General features: G+C 38.0%; 2 pseudogenes; one reads left to right on the top strand and one right to left on the bottom strand.

The window, feature by feature from the left end:
* The first annotated feature begins 3,147 nt into the window (after positions 1-3,147).
* LOC147430692 (uncharacterized) lies at positions 3,148-7,172 on the top strand (annotated as a pseudogene).
* A 9,154-nt stretch (positions 7,173-16,326) lies between these two features.
* Positions 16,327-16,622, bottom strand: LOC147430691 (uncharacterized; annotated as a pseudogene).
* Between the last annotated feature and the right edge of the window lie 3,832 nt (positions 16,623-20,454).

The following is a 20,454-nucleotide window of genomic DNA, read 5'->3' as shown; positions in this document are numbered from 1 at the left end:
TCAAACATGGTGAGAGCTAGTGGGGTATGAGAGTAGATTAAGAGGAAGAAGGAGTATTCTTATGAGAAAGATGTACACCTCCTCACATAATCACTCATATTAGCATAGCTTAGCTTAGTAATTAGCATGGTAGAGGAGATGATCATGCATTGAAGCTTGTCTCTTGGTTGAATTTGCATCACAAAGCGAAGCGTTGTTGGTGTAGGCCTCCCTTCTCACAAGCTTGGAGTAGGTGGTAAGCTTTTTATTAAAGCTTGAGAAGGGGGCCCGAGAGAGAGAGAGAGAGAGAGAGAGAGAGAGAGAGAGAGAGTCTTCTTTCTCCACACATGAGATTGTGTGAGTGTGTAAGTGATAATGCCTTTGAAAAATAAGCCCCCTCTCTCTCTTGGTCGACCCCTCTTTCTATTTGCTCATGCTGCAACCCTAACGAACCTCCCCAAGCCTAGCCAATGGAAATTAAGCAGCATAAGTGATAGCCTTCTGACATGTGTCCCCCTTTCCCCTTTCGTAAGAGATTTTTCTAATTAATTAATGCAATTAAACTCTCATTGGACTCCTTTGTCTCCTGGCCAATAGGAATCAGGCAAGCCATTGGGTTGTTGAATGCTCATTGGACCCCTTGGGAGATTGTCCAATGGTCTTCTAGAGAGATAAATTCTTATTGGTTCTTTACGAAGTGATTTTAAATTTATTAAACTAGATTTACTCTAGCCTAATTCTCATTGGTCCACCTCCAAGGCCATCCAATAGGATTTGAGTACACCTTGTGGGCATCTAGGCTAGAGAGATGGCATGTGTCCCTCTTTCCCCTTGTGTACAAAGGAAGCTTGTGAGTGTGTTTTTGTGTTTCTCTCTCATCCCCTACTTCTTGGGCTCATCCCCTCCTATGTAGGACTTGAGAAAACTTTTTGGGACACACACAAAGCATCCAATTTCCCTAGAGTTTGACCTTTGGGCACAACCTTTGAATTTTGGAAGTTTTAAGGGGTGAACCTTAGGGTCTTTTAAGCCCATTGTTTCACATTGCTCTTTTGCAGATGCCCCCCTCTTTGGATCCCTATTTTTCGTCCTTTGGATCCCTACTATGGTCGGTCTGCCAGCTTAACCAATATTCTAGCTTTTTCTCCCCTGGTACTTTCCCATATTAAATGATGAGAAAATCATTTAGGAGAATTAGATATTAGTTATTATGACAGCTCATATGTGAGTTTGGATAATGGATACAAATAAAAGTAGTTAACGATGAAGGGCTCCCCCTTTTTCTAAGGGTTGTGTGCTCTCTTCAATGTGTTTACCACTTTGCAGGTAACTTGAAGTCATTGAGTAGTTTTAGTAAGGGTATGTAGCATCAAGGCAAGTTTTCCTACCATCTATCCGTCATATGTGTTATTTAGATGAGTGACATCTCCCATTTGTGCATCTTGTTAGAGAGGAGTCAAAATAAATAAAGAGTGTAGATGGAGATGAAGATAGAAACAATAAAAATAATTCCATACACTTCTCTCTTGTTAACAATGCTTGCTCTCTCCTCTCAATTTCTAAGTGCCTCCCTTAGAAGTCAATAATTCCCTTTACATACTAGTTCCTAGCAATGTAGTTTTTTTGATAGACTCACAACCTAGTGCATAGCAAAGAGAACTTAAAGTGAACTTCTATAGTATAGAAGAAAATCTTGGTTATGAATGACACAATAGAGGTACCAATTAGAGTCCCTTTACATAGTATCTCCTAGCAATGTATTTTGTTTAAGACACTCACATTGTATAAATTAAGGATTTTGTTGTAAATGACACAATAGAGGGGCCGTTTAGACTACTACAAGTTGTGTAGTCCAAGGTCTTCTCCTTCTACGTGGTAGATGCATGAAGATTCTAATTTTTGAATCTTAGTATTGTGCACTTGCTCAATGGAAAGGTAGTATCTTGGTCTTCTATATACTAATTTAACAAAGCATACTACACAAGCCTCTTGAAAAGCACTTAGAACAATGGTTTGTGGCATTGCTAACCATAATCACTAGCTAGTGGCAATCCTCCGTATATATTATAGTGTTCTTTAAAATGGTTTGTTATGGGGATAATAATAAAGAGTATATTAGGACTGGTGCCTTTAATCCAAGTGTTTGGTGTATTATGATTATTAGTGTGTTGAGAAAGATGTTGTTTTGGGTGCTACAGTGAAAAACTAGCATCATGATAAAAAAGCTCTAAATTCTCTTTGAAAGCTCCAAATTAGAAGCTTGCAAAAAATAAGCACTCATGTAGCGAGAGGTGGCACCAAGAGACTAAAGAAATTATTTTCTTATGTATATGCTATGGAAATTCCTTTTGGTTCTTTGGCTTCTTCGGGAGATGGAAGATGTATGGCAGTGGTTGGGGATTACATAGCTATTATAGGTGATTTTCAGGCAGGTATACATAACCCTGTATGGGTACCTATTCATGAACACATGCTCAAGGCACGTGTGTCAAATATGCTATATACTACATGTGGACAAATTATGGCATGGGCAGCAAATTTCATTTTCTTAAACTTGCCTTTTGGAGGTTTGCATCATCCATCAACCACACGACCACCATGGGATTTCTGTAGTGTGGAGCATGTTTGTAGTGGTGTCCATTTGGCTCAAAGTACACTTGCAGATTCGGGATGGTTACTTGTTATGGCTTCACGTGCAGGTATGATATTGCTTTCACTAGTTTGTTGTTTAATTTTATTGTTTTTCTATCAATTGTAATCTTAGATTATAAAATTTAGCTGGTTTTCTTTAAAAGATACTCTCCGATGGGTTGAGAAGTTATGTGGAGGAGTTGATATGCATGTGCATCGTTGCATTATTATTATGAACCACGATTCATATGGCTACATAGAGAGCTATGGAGAGAGAGAGAGTTGGGGTAACATTTTTTAAAACTTCCTTGAGACGATATGTGGTGAGATTTCACTATGTGACACTCTAATCTTTATGTACATGTAGTGCAAAACTTCTACACTAGTTTTGGTTCATAGGAGGGGCGTCTATCCACCATGTTTTATTATGGAGAGCACGTCAACGTTTCACTTATTGGGCATGAAACCAAGAGACTCACTAATGAAGCATTACCTCCCTGATGATTCTCGAGCTCTATCTTCGTTGTTGGGAGAGCCATGGCGTGGTGCAATGCAGAGGATCCATGGGCTATTGGAAAGCTTTGTGGAGATGTTGTGTAGGCTGAAGGGTATATGTTTGGAATCTGGGTGTGGTACCGCTCTGCTTGTTTGGTTACAGGACGTGCTGTGCTTCTATTGATAGTGATGAGGATCTGATTGCATCATGTGAGTGGCCTTTGCTTCACTCAAAAAAGCGAGACAAAGAGGAGGCTTCTACCTCCAAAGATGTGGATGATGAGGGGGACACATTTTTAGGTGGTAATCCATTTGATGATTTGTGAGGCATCCATCCTCTAGCAGGACATCGTTTATGGTTTTGACAAAGTTTAGAGTACTTTTTGTTTTTGAGACTTTGATGGCTATGTATTTGGTTTTAAATTGCATATCATTTGTGTATGGTGTAGTTTTGCAGTTAATTGGTAATTATTATTGTTTCTTGTTTTATGTTAGTGTATTGTCAGTGTACATTGAGGCGGTTGCTAAAAGGATGGCATCAGACAAGCAGTACGATTATGTCTTTCGGGATGAACAACAATGATGCAATGTCTTTGTGGATGATGAGTGTGACTCATCTTAGTTTTCATGATTACCATACGTACACTTATAGTGGATATTTGTAGCAACTTTTTGTGATCATGGAATTTTTGTATTCAAAATGTTCAAAGTGAAGAGGTGTAATGTTTAAAATGTAGTGAAACTCTAAGGTGTTACTACTCTATTATGGCAAATTGATTATTTTGTCCCTTTGTTGTTTTGAAGAGTTTGATTTGAATACTTAAGTGGTAAGATTATGGATCTCCAATTGGACGTCAGTGATGCAATGTCTTTGTGGATGATAGCTAGCACTTACCTTAGTTTCCATGAGTACCAAATGTATCCTTGTAGTGGATATTTATAGTAGCTACTTCTTGTGATTATGGATTTTTTGTATTAACAATGTGAAAAACGAACAGATATAATGTTTAAAATGTGGTGCGTCTCTAAGGTTTTACTATTATATTATGTAAAAGTGGGCCCTTTTCTCCTTTTGCTATTTTGAAGAGTTTGATTTGGCTACACAAGTAACAACACGTCTCACATATAAGATATATTTATCAATTGTTCTTTGAATATAATCATTTAAACATTGTATTAGAGCACATTACCTATATATATATGCATATGTCTACAAATAAATACGAATATAAAAAACACACATATATTAATTTAAACGTAAAAAGAATACATATGAAGTTATTTCTTGAAATTATTTGCTCGGTCTTTAATTCGCTAAGTTCGCTTGATGATTGGTAAGACTCTCTCAATAAGCCACGTTAGCAAGCTTAGGATACAATCATGCTTTCAAAAAAAATAAGTGCCTTTTACTTTAGTGTACTATAGCAAGTGATTGTAGATCAATAGAAATTTATATCCAATCTTTTTTCCAATTGAATGAGATACACCACCAAGAAGCATGTCAACATGAGGCTCGTTTGGATGTTTCTCTTCGTTCCTCTAAGTTATCAACAAGTAAGTTTGCTCAAATCCTCAAGGACATTAGCTTTAGAGACCACTTTGAATTCATGGAAACCCAAACAAATCCATGTAATCTCAAGATTTGAGTTGAAGCCATGTCCAAACTCAAATCCATTTTCATTGACATTGAAGAAGGAAATTGCCATATTTGAGTGTGAAATTCCTAAATAACTCCAAGAATTACGAGTTAAGAAATCAAAGAATAGAATGGGAAGCAATTTCTTCTTGAGGACAATTATTTTTTACTCCAATGGATTGAATATATATTTCCTTGAGCATTGCTTTGTACTCCTACACTCCCAAAGAGGGCCCATGAGGGGTTTGGATTGAGGTACTTTTTTGAACATCAATGTCTCAAAGAATAATCATGTCAAAAATCACATTGATTATCTAACCCAAGAGTCCGCATCGAGAAAGATAGAATAAAATACAAAGTATGTGGATTTTAACGTTCAAGCTCAAAATAGGTTCCTCTTTGTCCCCACCAAGCTAAGATGCCATGTAATATTGAAAAGTAAGCTATGGTTATGCTTTTGATCAAGGAAATAAAAGGATGTAAGTTTTGTGGTCTGAGAAGATAGATCAACTAATCCACCATAGTGCTTGCAAGAATCTCATAGAGGAATTTGCCCATTCTTCTCTCTCTCTCTCTCTCTCTCTCTCTCTCTCTGTCTGTGTGTCTCTCTCTCTTCACACACACACACACACATGCATGTTAAGGAAAGAATTGGGATCCCAGTTTTCCTTAACATGCATGTGTGGATCCCAATTCTTTCCTTAACATGCATGTTTGTGTGTGTGTGGAGAGAGAGAGAGAAAGAGTCCTAGTATAAAAAATGCCATTTCAGAAATCCACAATGACACATAACCTTTGGCTTCCACCTCAATTGGCTAGGGTAGACACTTCCAAGCTAGGATAGAAGCACTACTTAGGTTGGTTATGAATAGGTCTGAAATCCTACCATCCAACACCAAATGTAATGGGAGTATTCCTTGTGGTGGTAGCCTCTGACCATATGCTTATCTAATAAACATCACATTAGGGATAGAGAAAGCATCATCCATGGCTACAAACAATTTCACGTAGCCATGCAACATCCAACAAAGTGACCATTAGCTCTAAAGGAAGAGAAGAATGGTGATGCTAGAGATTTATATAAATCCATGCCACAAACAAACCATCATGCAGAACAAAGATAACCAGTAACCATGAGGGGGTGAAGGCATAAATAAGTTTGGTATAGGTGGTAAATAATGGCATTACTTCACTCACTTGTAATTGAGTTGTAGCCATTTTGAGAATCTCCATGTGGGGTACTTTTATGTTTCTAATAGCATTATACTTTGATTAAAGTTCTCAATTTAACCGAGCCATGGCCGCCATCATAAATAGCATATTGTGAGTTGTTTTGCAAAACAAAAAACAAAAAAAAACTCAATTTAAGGTTTTATATTTATATCTATAAATCTTACTTTTCTTTCCCAAAATATATACAAATCAAAGTAAGATATTTAATTATATTGGTCAATTTTGGGTTTTGTTTTCTAATTTTATAATTAAAGTTTCCTTGTTTCAAACTTAAAATTTTATTGTTTTTTTATGCTTAAATAGCAAACATAATAAGTAGGATTTATAATAAATATGCTCATTTTTCTAACTAAGAGCTTGATAAAGTAATAATCTCATAAATTTTTAGGTTATTTTCATAGTTTTTCTTGATTATTTTCTAACTAAGAACTTGATTAAGTAATAATCTCATAATTTTTTAGGTTATTTTCATAGTTTTTCTTAATTCTTTTATAAAGATTAGCCAAAGTAATTATCAAATCAAAACAAAATATTACAAGAAAACTTCAACTTAGCCTTAAGCTTATAAATATCCTAAGGTAAATAGGAATTGATAGAATTCCATAACTTTTGTGATAAAGGGCTTCAAGAGCGCGTTCGACTATCAATGCGCAGCCTGTGAGGCCTTAGGAATAGGGAGTCTCGAAGGAGGTGCTGCAGCAGCAAGGCGAGCGACAGTGGATCTACACTGCAGGCTGGACAATGTGGCCTGGTGGGCGTCGGCTTCCTCCGCGGTCAGCGGTCGGCGGGCTGCTCCCTCTCTTCACTAGCCACCTCCCTAGCTTGGACTCGTATTTTTGGCATCCGGGAGTGTTCGCCTCTCCCTTCTCCCTCTGGAAGATTAATCAGCGAGCAGATGGATGGGGCTTCTTCTCTCGCAAGCTTCCTACTAGGTGGCAGCCGATGCGGACGCTCATGTGGCAGTGATGGAAGATCCTGATGGGGCTCGGATCCCCTTAATAGCTTGCATCATTGGTCATCAAGGTGGTGGATGGATTCTAGCCCATGTGGTGAATGGTATTGTTTTCTTCTTCCTAGTGTGCTGGTCCTTTCTTGTCTAGCTCGTTTTTTATTGCGACTTTATGTGGTGGGTGTCTTGGGCATGGGACCTGCTTGTGGCATAGGCGATCTCATTGTGGCAACTCGAGTGCCCACATAGATGATGGGGACTAGGGCCCCACCCTGATGGGATGCATACTATGGAGTTTCTTTCTGTTTTGTTGTATTGGGTAATGGCTCCCTATAAATGCCAAGGATCTGATGTTTTCTTTTTTATCTAGAGTTTTATTGTGGTGAGTTGTGGTGTTGGTGGATGCCATGGCCTAGTTTGGGCATGGCTTGATTTGTAAATTTTTTGGCTTTAATATATATTCTCTCACAAATTGTGAGTTTTGCCCAAAAAAAAAATCCCATAACTGTGATAAATATCTAACTTTGAGAGCATTGGCTACATACGCTACATACTGGGTCGTTCCCACTTTCATTAATTAATTAACACTCAAGATTCCTTTGGCTCTAAAAGCGTGACCCATTCTAACAGTGAGATTTAACGTAGAGCTAGTGCACACGCGCCATTTCTCTTCTTCCCCTGTCTCGTCTCATCACCTCCAATCCCATCGTTCTGAGCCTGCACCATCCCTTCCCTTGCTTGTGCGAAACAGACAGAACACTCCATGCCTCGTCGCCCACTTGGGACTGTCTTGCAGCACGCCCACCCGTTGCATGCTTTCCACACACACACACACACACACACACACACAGCGGCTCCGCCATCTGTTACTTAGCTTGTGCATTGTCTTATCTGCACAATCGATACTATCCACAACCCACAGGTGCACACGATGTATGCCCTGCACATGAGTGCGCAGCGAGGCATAGCATAAATCAGACAAAATCTATCCCTCTCTCCCTGCGACAGTAAGAATCTCCGACTGTCTCTCTCTTTCTCCTCCTGTGTTGGTGACCACAAATCTCGGAGCCCTAGACACGAGCCCACCGCTGCACACTGTAGCAGTTTGCGACTGCCCCGTACACAGACCAGAGGGAGAGAACCGTCAGGAGGCCGAGCGAGGTCCATGCTGGATGTGAGACTCCTCGGGCAGAGCGAGACGGAGCAATGTCGTTGAACCAAACCGAGACAAAGAGAGGGTCGGTTTGAGAGAGAGAGCGTCGGTTTGATAAAACGACCTAGTGGGATACGCGTCCATTTTTCTATGATCTGCGTGCAACATTCTATTTTGCTTTCATTTTTCACACCGCATCTCCCAAGATACTCCTTAATAAGCACCTTGAAAAAGATTTGAGGGACATACTGGATATTTAAAATTAATATGTAGAAACTAAGACGAACTATTCTCATTGACCACTCTTTTACCTCATTTAACATGAGCGTGACATAAAAAGTCACTTAACATACTAGATTTTCACTAATTAAGTTTTCTCATTGTATTAATAGAATATACATTATATGCAGGGAAATTAACTACTTGCAATTGATGATGCATCATTATTGAAGGAGTAATAAGCAATGCAATCTTAAACTTTATTTTTACTAATCAATTCTTAATCTAGTTGGTGTTTTATCAATTTACACTAATTGAGTTACTAGTTAACTAATTAAGTTTTCTCATTGTATTAATAGAATAAACATTATATGCGGGGCAATTAACTACTTGCAATTGATGATGCATCATTATTGAAGGAATAATAAGCAATGCAATTTTAAATTTTATTTTTACTAATCAACTCTTAAGTTAGTTGGTGTTTATCAATTTACACTAATCGAGTTACTAATTAAAAGGTATTCCTAATGGCTCCAAAAAAAATAAAAAGCTTCCCTAATGGCATTAATGGCTTGAAAACGCTAGAGGAAAGAAAATTAAGAAGAAAAACAAAAATGCATAATGTGCATTAGACCATCTCTATTTATATGCACACATAAAGTCTTTTGACTTTTCACCTCCATGGTCTTTTCATTTCCTAAACTCACCCTACCGTTATGCACTCCGGATGTTTTAAAAAGATTTTTTATTTTTTGAGATTGGGGAGACTTAATTACATACTTAAAAATTAATCACTTGATTAACATTATAATAATGCGTGATGCTTAAAATGACTACAAGAAGCATTCTTATCTTCTTAAATTAAGTTGGTGCTCCATTTTTTATTATTATTAGGCTAGTCGCTCTTTATTACAAATGATTAGGCTAGAGTAGTAGGAATGAGAGATAATCTAAGTGTGACTTAGCTAAATGCGACTCAAATTTTGTGATTTAAATATTTCCACCCTTATAAATGCTTAGCTTAAAATTCATAAACAGCGATCAAGATTTTGTAAGCAGCTAAGTGTGATCTAGGGTTGCGGGAACCGCTTCATCTTTAGCTCATCAACCTACAAGGCCATAGAGTTGGGGACGCTCAAAGGTGGGTCTGCACCAAGGCGGCTCCTTTCTTCTCGCCCTCGATCTTCCCTTGCCTACATCCTCCCTTTCTGGAGCAAGTGGAGGCTGCCCCTCCTTGCTCTGCAAAGATAAAAAGCGATGGCTTTTGTTCGACATGCAATTCGTGTTGGGATTTGGGCCAGAGGTGATGGGGGTTGTTGGTGGCAGTCTCAACTCTTGTCGTGGTAGCTTGGGGCCCACCTTCGATGGTGTGTGGCCCTTGTGAAATGGAATGTCTTGTCGAGTGCTTTGGTTGGGGACTGAGGGTGGCCGAATCCAGTCTTTGCTCGTTTTCACTTGCCTGGGTGCTAGGGGCATGGCCCTATTTGGTGGCAGCAATTGGGTCCATGGTGGCACCCTCTCCATTCTCAACTTTTTTTTCTAGTGATGAAGCTCTAGCGTCCCTCCATAGGCGTCAGTATATTTCACTTCGCTCTTCATGATGCTTATCGGTTTGTCTTGGAGAGTGTCTCCCTTGTTAGCTAGATATCTTTGATCTGTACTGTGGGTAGACACCCCCTGTAAAGGCCTCGACTTTGTGTTGATTGGGTTTCAAGACATTGTCTTATATTGGCACCTTGGCTCGAATTGAGAAGGGTCTCTCTTATAAGTTTTTGGTGTTTATTACTATAATCACTCACTTGCTGTGAGTTTTGCCATACCCAAAGATTCATAAAAAGTGTTTTTTTTTCATTCCACTAAGGGAAAATAATTAGACTTACAAAGTTTATTTGCAAAGACTTGACATAAAAGAAATATGATAAGCATTTTGATTATCAAGAGGCAGGGACCTTACACTTCAAATGATTTATGGTCATTAAAAATTGTCAAAAGTCATTACGTGGTGGTCAATTGACTTGATTGGCATCGAGGCACTCCTTTGATTGGGGATGCTTGTAATTTCCCATCAACTATGGCTCAATGTTATTATTTTATGGTCTATGTTTTCATTTCTCTCTATAGGCATATGGTGTGTCTGCTTATACCCTTTTTGTGTTGAAGTCACGTGATATGAGTGCATATTTGTGTATAAGTGATTTGGATACCTGTGCTTTTGAGGATGTATAGTGTGTACAGGTGTGCTGTCTTTTTTAGACTTATTCATATACACAAAAGAACATAATGGTTCGAAAGACTGCTGGCTTTAAACAAAGGACAATGATTAGCACAAAAACAACTCAGTTTTGGATTCATTTTTGTACATCATAGTGAGAATGAGGTATCATTCTAGTGTTTTGTACATAAGATATGCCGTTGGGAGTTGACATACTCGGCCATTTCTTCATGTAATCCCGCACAAAATTGTTGCTTTTGCTTGGTGAAGTCTATCTTTTCAAAGACAGTAGCCTTGAGATTAAATCTCAAAACTTGTCCACATACTTGAGATAGACTCGTTGGAGAGTAGCTTCAAACTCCGCCATTCGGTAAGCACTTTGTCCTTTGCATCGCTGGCAAGTAATTGCTTCATGATGGAGATTCGTAGAGTTTTCTACCTCTTTGGGGCTTCACCGTTGCCACAAAGGCTAGCCCACCATTGACGAGAAGATTTCTGGAAGTGCATAGCTACATGACATAGCTTGGAGGACTACTTTTATGAGACTACTTTGAGAACATAGGGTGACTTTAATTAGTGGTAGCAACATACCCATTATACTTAATTAACTTGGCATGAACAATACTTTTGCAAGAGAGAGACTTAGAGAACTTGACAACATTCGGGGACCGGATTTATGTGGAGCCGGTCGTCCCTCCAATAGGCTTTTGTATATAGATTCTCCCATAAAGAGAGACTTCATATAATACAATCTTTGGTTTTCTTGATACCTAGGTGATGCAATGAACATGGAAATCTTCATGCATCACAAGCATAACATAACTTTTGTAAAATCATTAACGTCCCCAACCTCAGTCCCAAGGCCTCAAATACCTTTGAAGGTGGAGAGAGCTAGCGGGGAATAAGGGTAGGGAAGAGGAAGAAGAAGTAGTATATGAGAAAGAAATAGTTCCTCAATTATTATCACTCTTTTTCCTTAGGATAGCATAATATCATAGTAATGAAGATAGAGAAGATGGGAAGCTTAAGCATTGAAGCATGGCTCTTGGTTGGATTTGCATTCCATAGCCAAGAGTGTTGGTGTAAACTCTCAACAAACTTGGAGAATGAGACGAAGTCTCTTGCACTTGGCACTTCACATAGTGTGTGTGTGTGTGTGTGTGTGTGTGTGTGTGTGTGTGTGTGTGTGAGGCATGTGCTTGAAGGTCAAAGTCAATCCCTACAAGGAGGGGGCGAGTTGCACCTTAGTTGTCAAGCATCTCTTGTGCTTTTAATTATCAAGATCCTCAATCATAGGTCTAGCTTTAACCTAAGGTCTAAGGACTTTTGCACTAACCCTTGGAGGTCTTTAATGAAGCTAACTCTAAGGTCTTCAAAGATCCATTATGCAAGCATTTTTCTTCAGTAGACCAACTCCTTGTGAGCCCTTGCTAAGATGGAACCATCCCCTTTTGGCCCCGTGGTGTTGAGCTTGGCCTAAAACCTCATATCTATGTTCTAGCTCTTGTTTCCCATTTATTTTCCCATATTAAATGATCAGTTTAACATGAGAAACTCATTTGGGTGAAGCTAGATATTAGATTTTATGACAATTTTATACAAAAGTAGTAGAGTTTTTGAGGTCATCCTAGGTGAATCATCTCGGGTCTTAAGATTTGGACTACAGCTTGCTAAACTTTTTTAAGTCAAGATATAATTTCTCACCTGCATCCATATAGTCAAGACAATAGATTTGTTAGACTTGGCTCCGTATGGTAGGCTTCAAAGAACCTATTAGTTGTTATCCATGTCAACCATAAAATTATTAGACTACCTATTGTCCTAAATATTAGAGTTTTTAAAAATTTTGTTTCCACATTTTCTTTAAAGTAATCCTGCCAAAATTGTACCATATGATCTTAAAAACTACTTTTGATAATAACCATTTACTATAAAAAAAATGTCAAACTATCCAAAAGTCAACTGAAAATTGTATGCAATGCTTTGTTTTGTGACTACAACATAATGTATGGACCAAAACTTGAATGCAATTCTTTAATTTGTAACTACAATATAATGTATGGATTAAAGTCGAGTCATTCAAATATTGGGACAAAAACTTCTCAAATGGAGAGAGTATTTCTAAAGTCAACTTAGGAGAGCTAATAAAGAGACTATGTCTAATAATAATAACTAAGGAAAGCCAAAGCAAGGTCTTATAAACTAATGAGCTAAAACTTAAGTCGACCATATCTGAGTCATTAGAACCAAATTCTCGAGCCAGCATACCACAGTTAGCAACCACATCTTAAGTCAGAGTGCCAATTTTAACCATAACCCAACTACCTCCCATTTTTTAGTAGTTAAAGAGAAGTTAGTGTCAATCCATCAATCCAAAATGTGACTTCATGAGTAAATTGGTAGCCAAATAGTATCAAAACATTATCAAAAAAGTTTCCTCAGAGCCAATGTTGACATGCAACAAACTATTAGATGAGAGAAACCCATCAAAAAATAAGTTGGGAAGAATCCTTTATTACAAGAATCCAAATCAGTAAAAAGCCAGAAAGAGACTGGATCCAAATATCTAATCATACACTCAGTCAAATTTGAGAGCTAGGACTAATGCACAAAATTCAATAAATGCGATTAACCAACTAAGAGTATGAACCATGCTAGTAGGTCTTAGCAATTCATACAAAGGCTAAGCACAACTCAAGACTAGTAGCATAGTAGACCTCGTGTATCTTTCAAGCATATGTCCAAGCACTATAGTCTGAAACAGTCAAAGATAGCTACAAAATTTTATCAGAGCAAATATTTTTTACAATTATCAAAGTAACTAGGATCTAGATATAGCCTCCCCAGTTATGGCAACCCATTGTTAGTAGGATGACCAACATCAATAAGATGGATACCAATTAACTACCAGGACAAATAAGCTTATCGAACATGATGTCACTAATCCAAAAAGAAGAAAAAGTACTATAGGTCCAGTCTACCATGTCATAACAGAATTAGCTTCTACCAGAAACAAAAATGAAGATTGGGGGTAAGCAAGTCAACTATCTCCAATATCAAACACTAAGCTAGGAACAGGCAAAGTAAAAAATGTCATATGGGATCTAAAAGTACAAAAATATTTTGACCCTCAAAAAATTCCACAGTTATCCAGCATGAGACAACATATTTGAGAAAACATGGTAACCTAATGGACTCCAAGTAAAAGAACCATCAGACATGTCAGAAAAAAGTTCCCTCATATTAATTTTTTTCTCATCAAATGAGCCAACCATATTAGGTGAAAGTTAACAATTGTGCAAGCGACTTGAAAGCAAATGCTAGTATCCACTTGATTCCTCTACAGATGCATCCCATGTTCTAAGGAAGTAATAGAAACAACAGAATTAGCCTCTGCCAAAGGGTGAGACCTTTGTAAACCAAACTAAGAATAGGTCAAAACTATCAGAGATAGATTATTAATCAAATGATATCCTTGTAAGAAGGATCATCAGAATTGTATCAAAAAATCCCCAAAGTTATTATTGACCAAAGCAGATTATAGCAAACCATTAGACAAGCAGGGTATAAGTGAAATTCACCTATCATAAGTAGATCAAAAAGAGATCTTATCAGAAGATATCAGAAGCTAAGTTGCATTATACGTTAAACGTTAAACGTTAAACGTAGTATACACGTTTAATGCCTATATTATACGTTAGGGGGTATAAAACATCCATATTATATGGTGACACGTCATTGAATTCGGCTCTTCAATCGAGAATTTGTTTCATCAAAGAAAGTAGTATTTATATACAAGCACCAGAGCTCTCTCAAGAACATTTCACACAACCAAACATTAAGCTACCTGATAAAAGTAATCATTTTCTCTCTAAAGATAAAATATTCATAAAAATCTATTTAAAAATTTAGTTAAAATTAATTTTAATTTTAATTTTATGAATTATAGTTTTTTGAATGGAATAGTTTTGAATCAAAATAAAAATTAGAACTTACTCTTTCTGTGCTGGAGTTTTTTAACACTTAAAGAGAAGAAAATTAAGTTGGGGACCATCTATCATTGTGTTGGGGTATATACTCACACTTGAAGATGGGTGCGTATCGTAAATAGTGATTATTTACTTTTGTGCTAGAGTAAAAGTGTTTACTTGCACTGGAGATAATCAGTTGTTTCACTTAGATTAAGGTTTAGGAATCAAGAATTTCTGTGAGTCTTTGTGTTAGAGTGATATACTCATGCATGATAGGGTGTTGACGAAGTTTTTAATTGAGGATTTTTTATTGTACTTGATGTTTATCTTGTACAATCATAAATGCTTCGGCTACACTAATGTTATCACCTTGTTGGGTTAGAGCAACCGCTCACACTTTTGGGTATATTTTCAATTAAAGTTTTTTGGCCATACTTGATCTTGTGTCGCTAGAAGTGCTTCTATTACAATGATGTTATCACCTTGTTGTGTTAGAGTAGTTTCTCACACATCCAGAAAGATATGCAATGATCAATACAGATTGTTTTTACCAATGTGATTTGTAAAAAATCATGATAATGTAGCTACAATCCAAAATCGATCATTGGTAACCCATGACCATCACGTTGAGTTAGAGTATTATGCTCACACTTCGAGATAATATTGTTTAGGGCACAGTTCTTATCATTTGTAGGTGTAAACTATTCAAAATTTATTCCAAATACCTAAATAATGAATTATATTCTCTTTTTGGATATGTGCATACAATGCAAAATTTTTGTTGGATACGATTGACTATGTACTTTTGATTTTTTGGCATAATCAATTAATAAATTGTATATTGCACGTGTGATTAGTAAAAAGGATTAATTTACAAATTATAATTGTCTATTTTTTACAAATCTCTTTGTGCATCATGGTTTGTGGTCATGAGTGGACGTACGTGCATGAAATAGTGCCAAGACGAACTGCATTTCGATTGAAGTGCAAGTCTTGTCACCATGAGTTCAGTGGCAATGCTACGAGGATCAAAGAGCATTTGTTCAAAGTGACAGGCAATGTTGGGCCTTGTAACTTGCCTCCACGAGACATGTATGAAAGATTTCTGGATTATGTACAAAAAGTAAAGGTTGTCCTTAAGGACAAAGGGATAAGCAACAGTGATCGTACTATGGGAAGAGCAGATTCAGTGGATGAAGAAGAAATACCTTGGCACATTGACGCCATCAAAAAAATTAGCGCACCTATGTGGTGGAAAGAATATGATGGAGAAAAGATAGAATTGAAACATGTAGATATCAGGGTATTATCGCTTGTTGCTTCAAGTGGTAGCTGCAAGAGAAATTGGTTTGCATTTGACTTCTTACACACTAAGAAGAGAAATAGATTAAAACCAAAACGAGTTGAGGATATGGTATATATGTTTTGTAATATGGGATTGTTGCATGCTCCAACCAACATTGCAATGAGATCATTTGAATGTTGTTTTGGTATAAAGCAAACACATGAGGCAGTTGTTACTGAGGTGCAAAGTGACGGTGAGTCAGAGTGGGAGGTGGCTTCAGAATATTCATACATGGAAGACTTTGATGACATGATTCAGGTGTTTGATTGTGACGACATTGTTTAAAAACACCTTTGGTACAATGTACTTGTAATCAGCTTGAGTTTGTTGGCCATATCTTATGATCTCTCTCTTTTTTCCATGTCACTTTGTGTTGTATGATTGTCAATCACTTTAATCTTATACTTATTGTATAGAGACAAAGCCTTTAATATCAAAGTTAATTATATAAAATGATTACAAAAAGTTGGCTTGGATGATTATAACAATAGAATGTATAGCTTTTACAACTCAGCATGCTTAGTGACATTTGCCAAAATCTCATTAAAGCAAAATTCATCAGAGCCAAGAGATGCAGAGTTGGTCGGGGTAGCCAAAAATACATCGAGATTGGTTGTGGCAGTTTTAACATCATCTTCTGCAAGGGACCAAACTTCTTGTTGTACTTTGCAAGCTTGCTTTGAGCTAATGCAAGCTCTCTTCTGGTGACATCAAACTGTGTCTCAAGCTCTAACACCTTCAACCTCAAGCCTGCAGGATTTTCACCTTGGCTTGCTAGGTCAACTCCCTGGCTTGCCATCTCCACAATGATTTCATGCTCCTTTTGTAGAAGAAAAATAGGATGCTTTTGTGATGGTTGGGGTCTTTGCTTGTTCTGTGCTGAAACCTTATTGGCAATGCGGCCGAGCCCAATGCCTGCGTTAGGAGGTTTGTCATCCCAGTTGAGTCTTGCCCGATATGTAATGTGCATAGCACTACTGAATGAAGTATATGGCAATCTGGTTATTATTGAGGATAGCTCATTGTTGCCGGATAAATCGTTGGAGAAGAACTCGAGCTAAGCCCACATGTTGCAAGTCACAGAGCTTTACTGGTGGATTTCCCTTTGCGTGGCTACTATTTCTCAAAAGTGTATTCCGAACAAAGTGGTTCGGACATAAGTATTTGCATTTTTTGCGACTCAAGGGCTCACCCTTTAGGTTTGATTCATCCTCTTGAATGCTGGCAATAACTGATAAGTTTGATTGTCCACATCAAATTTTCTTCACACTGATAATTTGTTGTTCCTCATCGTAATCAAGGTCTTTAGCCATATCTACAAACAAAACACCAAAACTCAACAACCATATAACCAATGCAAATCTTCTAAAAATTGAAATTGACAAATCAATATATAGACAATGATGCAAATGTCACTTAAATCAATTCAATGATATAATGAAAGTTTGAACTTAAAAACATTGAATTGCCACTTGAATCCTGATGTGATTGTTACCATATACATGTGGTAGTGATGTGTGTGAAAACACTTAGGACCGCCGGGGCATTTTTTCCCTCTTTAGGAGGTTTTTCCCCCCGTGCATTGTATATATGCCCATCACTCTAGGGCTATCTATCTTTCCATTGCACACTAAGTAATACTCTCTCTATTGTGTACCTTGAGCTTCCTTCATCTTCTCCAAGCTGTGTGTGTTTTCCTACAACCCTAACTCCAACAATTGGTATCAAAGCAGGTTGCGTCCTACTAGGTTTAGTCACCAACAGCTCCAACACCCACACGCCTGCTCACTTTCTTTGATTTCAATGAGCTTTGGTGAGCGCTCGCAGTTCGACAAAAATTTTGGGAGTGCTCGTAGAGCTTAGTCTGCTCAAATTTCTAATTCGGGTCGTTTAGGCCTCCATTTCCACTACAGACAGTACTGCACAGGCTTTTTCATCATTTTGTGTAGAATTTCAGTCAGTTTCGTTTTTTGCATAACAGGTCCCTTACAATCTTCTACAGTTTTTTGTGCTATATAGCACGTGTTTTTCCCGCTTCGTTTCTCCTCTTTTCGGGCAGTTTTCACATCAAGTGTAGTATTTACCATGGCTGACAAACAACACAAATGTGTTCAAGATGTTTGTTGCTAAGGACAGATTGGATGGGGACAATTACCCTATGTGGGCTTACATGATGCAACATGTTCTTGTGTCAAAGGGGGTCTGGAATATTGTGCAGGGCATTGATGTACATCCTAGTTTTGAGGATGTAGGTAATGTTGAGGATGTTGCAGGTCTTGCTACAAGGATTGCTGTTATTAGAGTTGTTTTGCCTACGACAGAACAAGCTCGTTGGGATGTAAAGAATGCACAGGCTCATGCATTGATTGCATTGTCTATGAGGCACACCATTACTCCTCACATTCGTTCAGTGAAATCTGCAAAATAGGCTTGGGATATTTTGGTTGGTCTTTATTCAAGCCGCAATGAGGCAAAAATTGCATTACTGCGTAAAGATCTGGAGTCAAAGATTATGCATGAGGAAGATGATATGGACACTTTCCTTGCTGGTATCAAGGATATCAATAAGCAACTTATTTTTGCAGGTGAAGTCATTTCAGACAATTCGACAGCATGCAGTTGAACAAGCTTTTAATGCTTCTCAAAGAAAGGGTGGTAACAACAATGCAGCCACTTCTTATGGTTCTTCTGCGAGTGGAAAATCACATGTTCCTAATGCTTCTATTGGCATCAATTTGTCTAGAAATTCTAATGATAAGGGCAAAAAGAAGATGCGTTGCCATTATTGTAAAGCTAATGATCACTTGATCAAACTGTGTCCTAAGTTGAAGGCCAAAGAGGCAAAGAAGAAAGAGGGTGGTTCCACTACAAATGCAGCTATTGGTGAGTCTTTTGTGAAAGGAGACTGTGATACTGATGTTGATGTAGAATGGGCTTTTAGTGCAGTGTACCTATAATCCTAATGTCCATGATGCATGCATGTCAGTTTTTGCATATTCACATGTGTGGTATTTTGACAGTGGTGCTACAAAGCACATTACCTCACATCGTGATTTGTTTACCTCTCTCGAGTCAGTCCTTCATGGGAATTCAGCCACTTGTGCCAACAATGCCTCTTATCCGCTTCAGGGAGTTGGAAAGATTGTGCTTACTGCTGCAAATGGCAGCTCTTTCACACTTGTTGATGCACTTTATGTACCTGGGATCAAGAAGAATCTTTTTTCTGTATCTGCACTTGCTAGACTTAGACTTGTAGTCAAATTTGTGGATGATAGATGTATAGTTCATGATCTCAATTTTGGTGATGAAATGGTTGCATCTGGCCTCTTGTGCCGTGGGATGTGTAAGCTCACTTTGTACAACAAGTGTGAATAAAATTTTGCAAATGCAGTTGCAGATTTAAGGGTTGTTTCACATGCAAAACTGTGGCATGCACATTTTGGGCATTTGAATTTTGCCAATTTGCTACATTTGCGAAAAACTGATATGGTTGCTTCTTTGCCACCTCTTGAAGCACATGTCAAACATGTTTGTGAAGGCTGTCTTTTGGGTAAAATGCAGGGTGCTAAGTTTCCAAAGGATGGGTCAATTCATGATGTTTGTGGGCCTATGCAAACTCCGTCCTTGGGAAATTACTTGTACTTTGTGACTTTCATTGATGACTACTCCAAGCATGCATGGGTATATCTGTTGAAAGCTAAGTCTGAAGTGTTCATGTGCTTCAAGCAATTTCTTGCTATGGTTGAAAATGTCTCAAAATGTACTATGTGGCACCCTCCGTTCCAATCGAGGGGGGGGGAGTATGTGTCTCATGAATTTAATGCATTTCTGGCTAGTCGTGGGATGATACACCAATGTATAGTGTCGTATACGCCTTAGCAAAATGGTGTTGCTGAGAGGAAAAACAGGGCTCTTACAAAAATGGCAAGATGCATGGTCAAGAGTCAAGCTTTACCACATTCGTTTTGGCTCGAGGCTGTCATGTGTGCCACTTATATACTCAACAAGTGTCCTACGAAAGCGTTGCAATCTATGACTCCATATGAAGCATGGCATGATAGAAAGCCATCTATTGAGCACATGCGTGTTTTGGATGTTTGGCTTATGGTTTAGTGCCATAAGCACAGTGCAAAAAATTGGATGATAAGGCTGTCAAATGTATTTTTGTTGGTTATAGTGCCGAAAGCAAAGGTTCTAGGTTTGTACCATCTACAAACAAAGCGTAGTTTGGTCTTACATGGTGTTGTGTTTGTGGAAGATTTTGTTCAGCCTTTGTTGTCATGTACTAAGGACTTTAATGTAATCTCACAGGACATTTATGCCACTTTGTTGCCTCTTTTTAGTGGTGGAAGTCCTAATGTAAATTCCAATGAGGCACATGTACAGCCTATGGGGGTTTCTAAAAATGTTACAGATCACCCTATTACTAATGCAGATATACATGATGTACTTGATGAGGAAAGGGCTGAAAATGAGCAGACTAGAGGTATGCCAAAATGGCTGGTGCACACTTTGCGTAGCAGTAAATTGGATGCACCTTTGTCTAGTTGTACTCGTTCAAGTTCTTGCCATGCCTCTTATGCATCAGATTGTTATGCTTTGGTTGTGTATAGCTTACATGATGTTGAGGA

This window comes from Adiantum capillus-veneris, chromosome 21 (assembly GCF_014529385.1).
Source record: "Adiantum capillus-veneris isolate H3 chromosome 21, ASM1452938v2, whole genome shotgun sequence".
Lineage (NCBI taxonomy): Eukaryota > Viridiplantae > Streptophyta > Polypodiopsida > Polypodiales > Pteridaceae > Adiantum > Adiantum capillus-veneris.
Note: the sequence above shows the minus strand (reverse complement) of the source record. Positions and strands in the feature narration are given on the sequence as shown.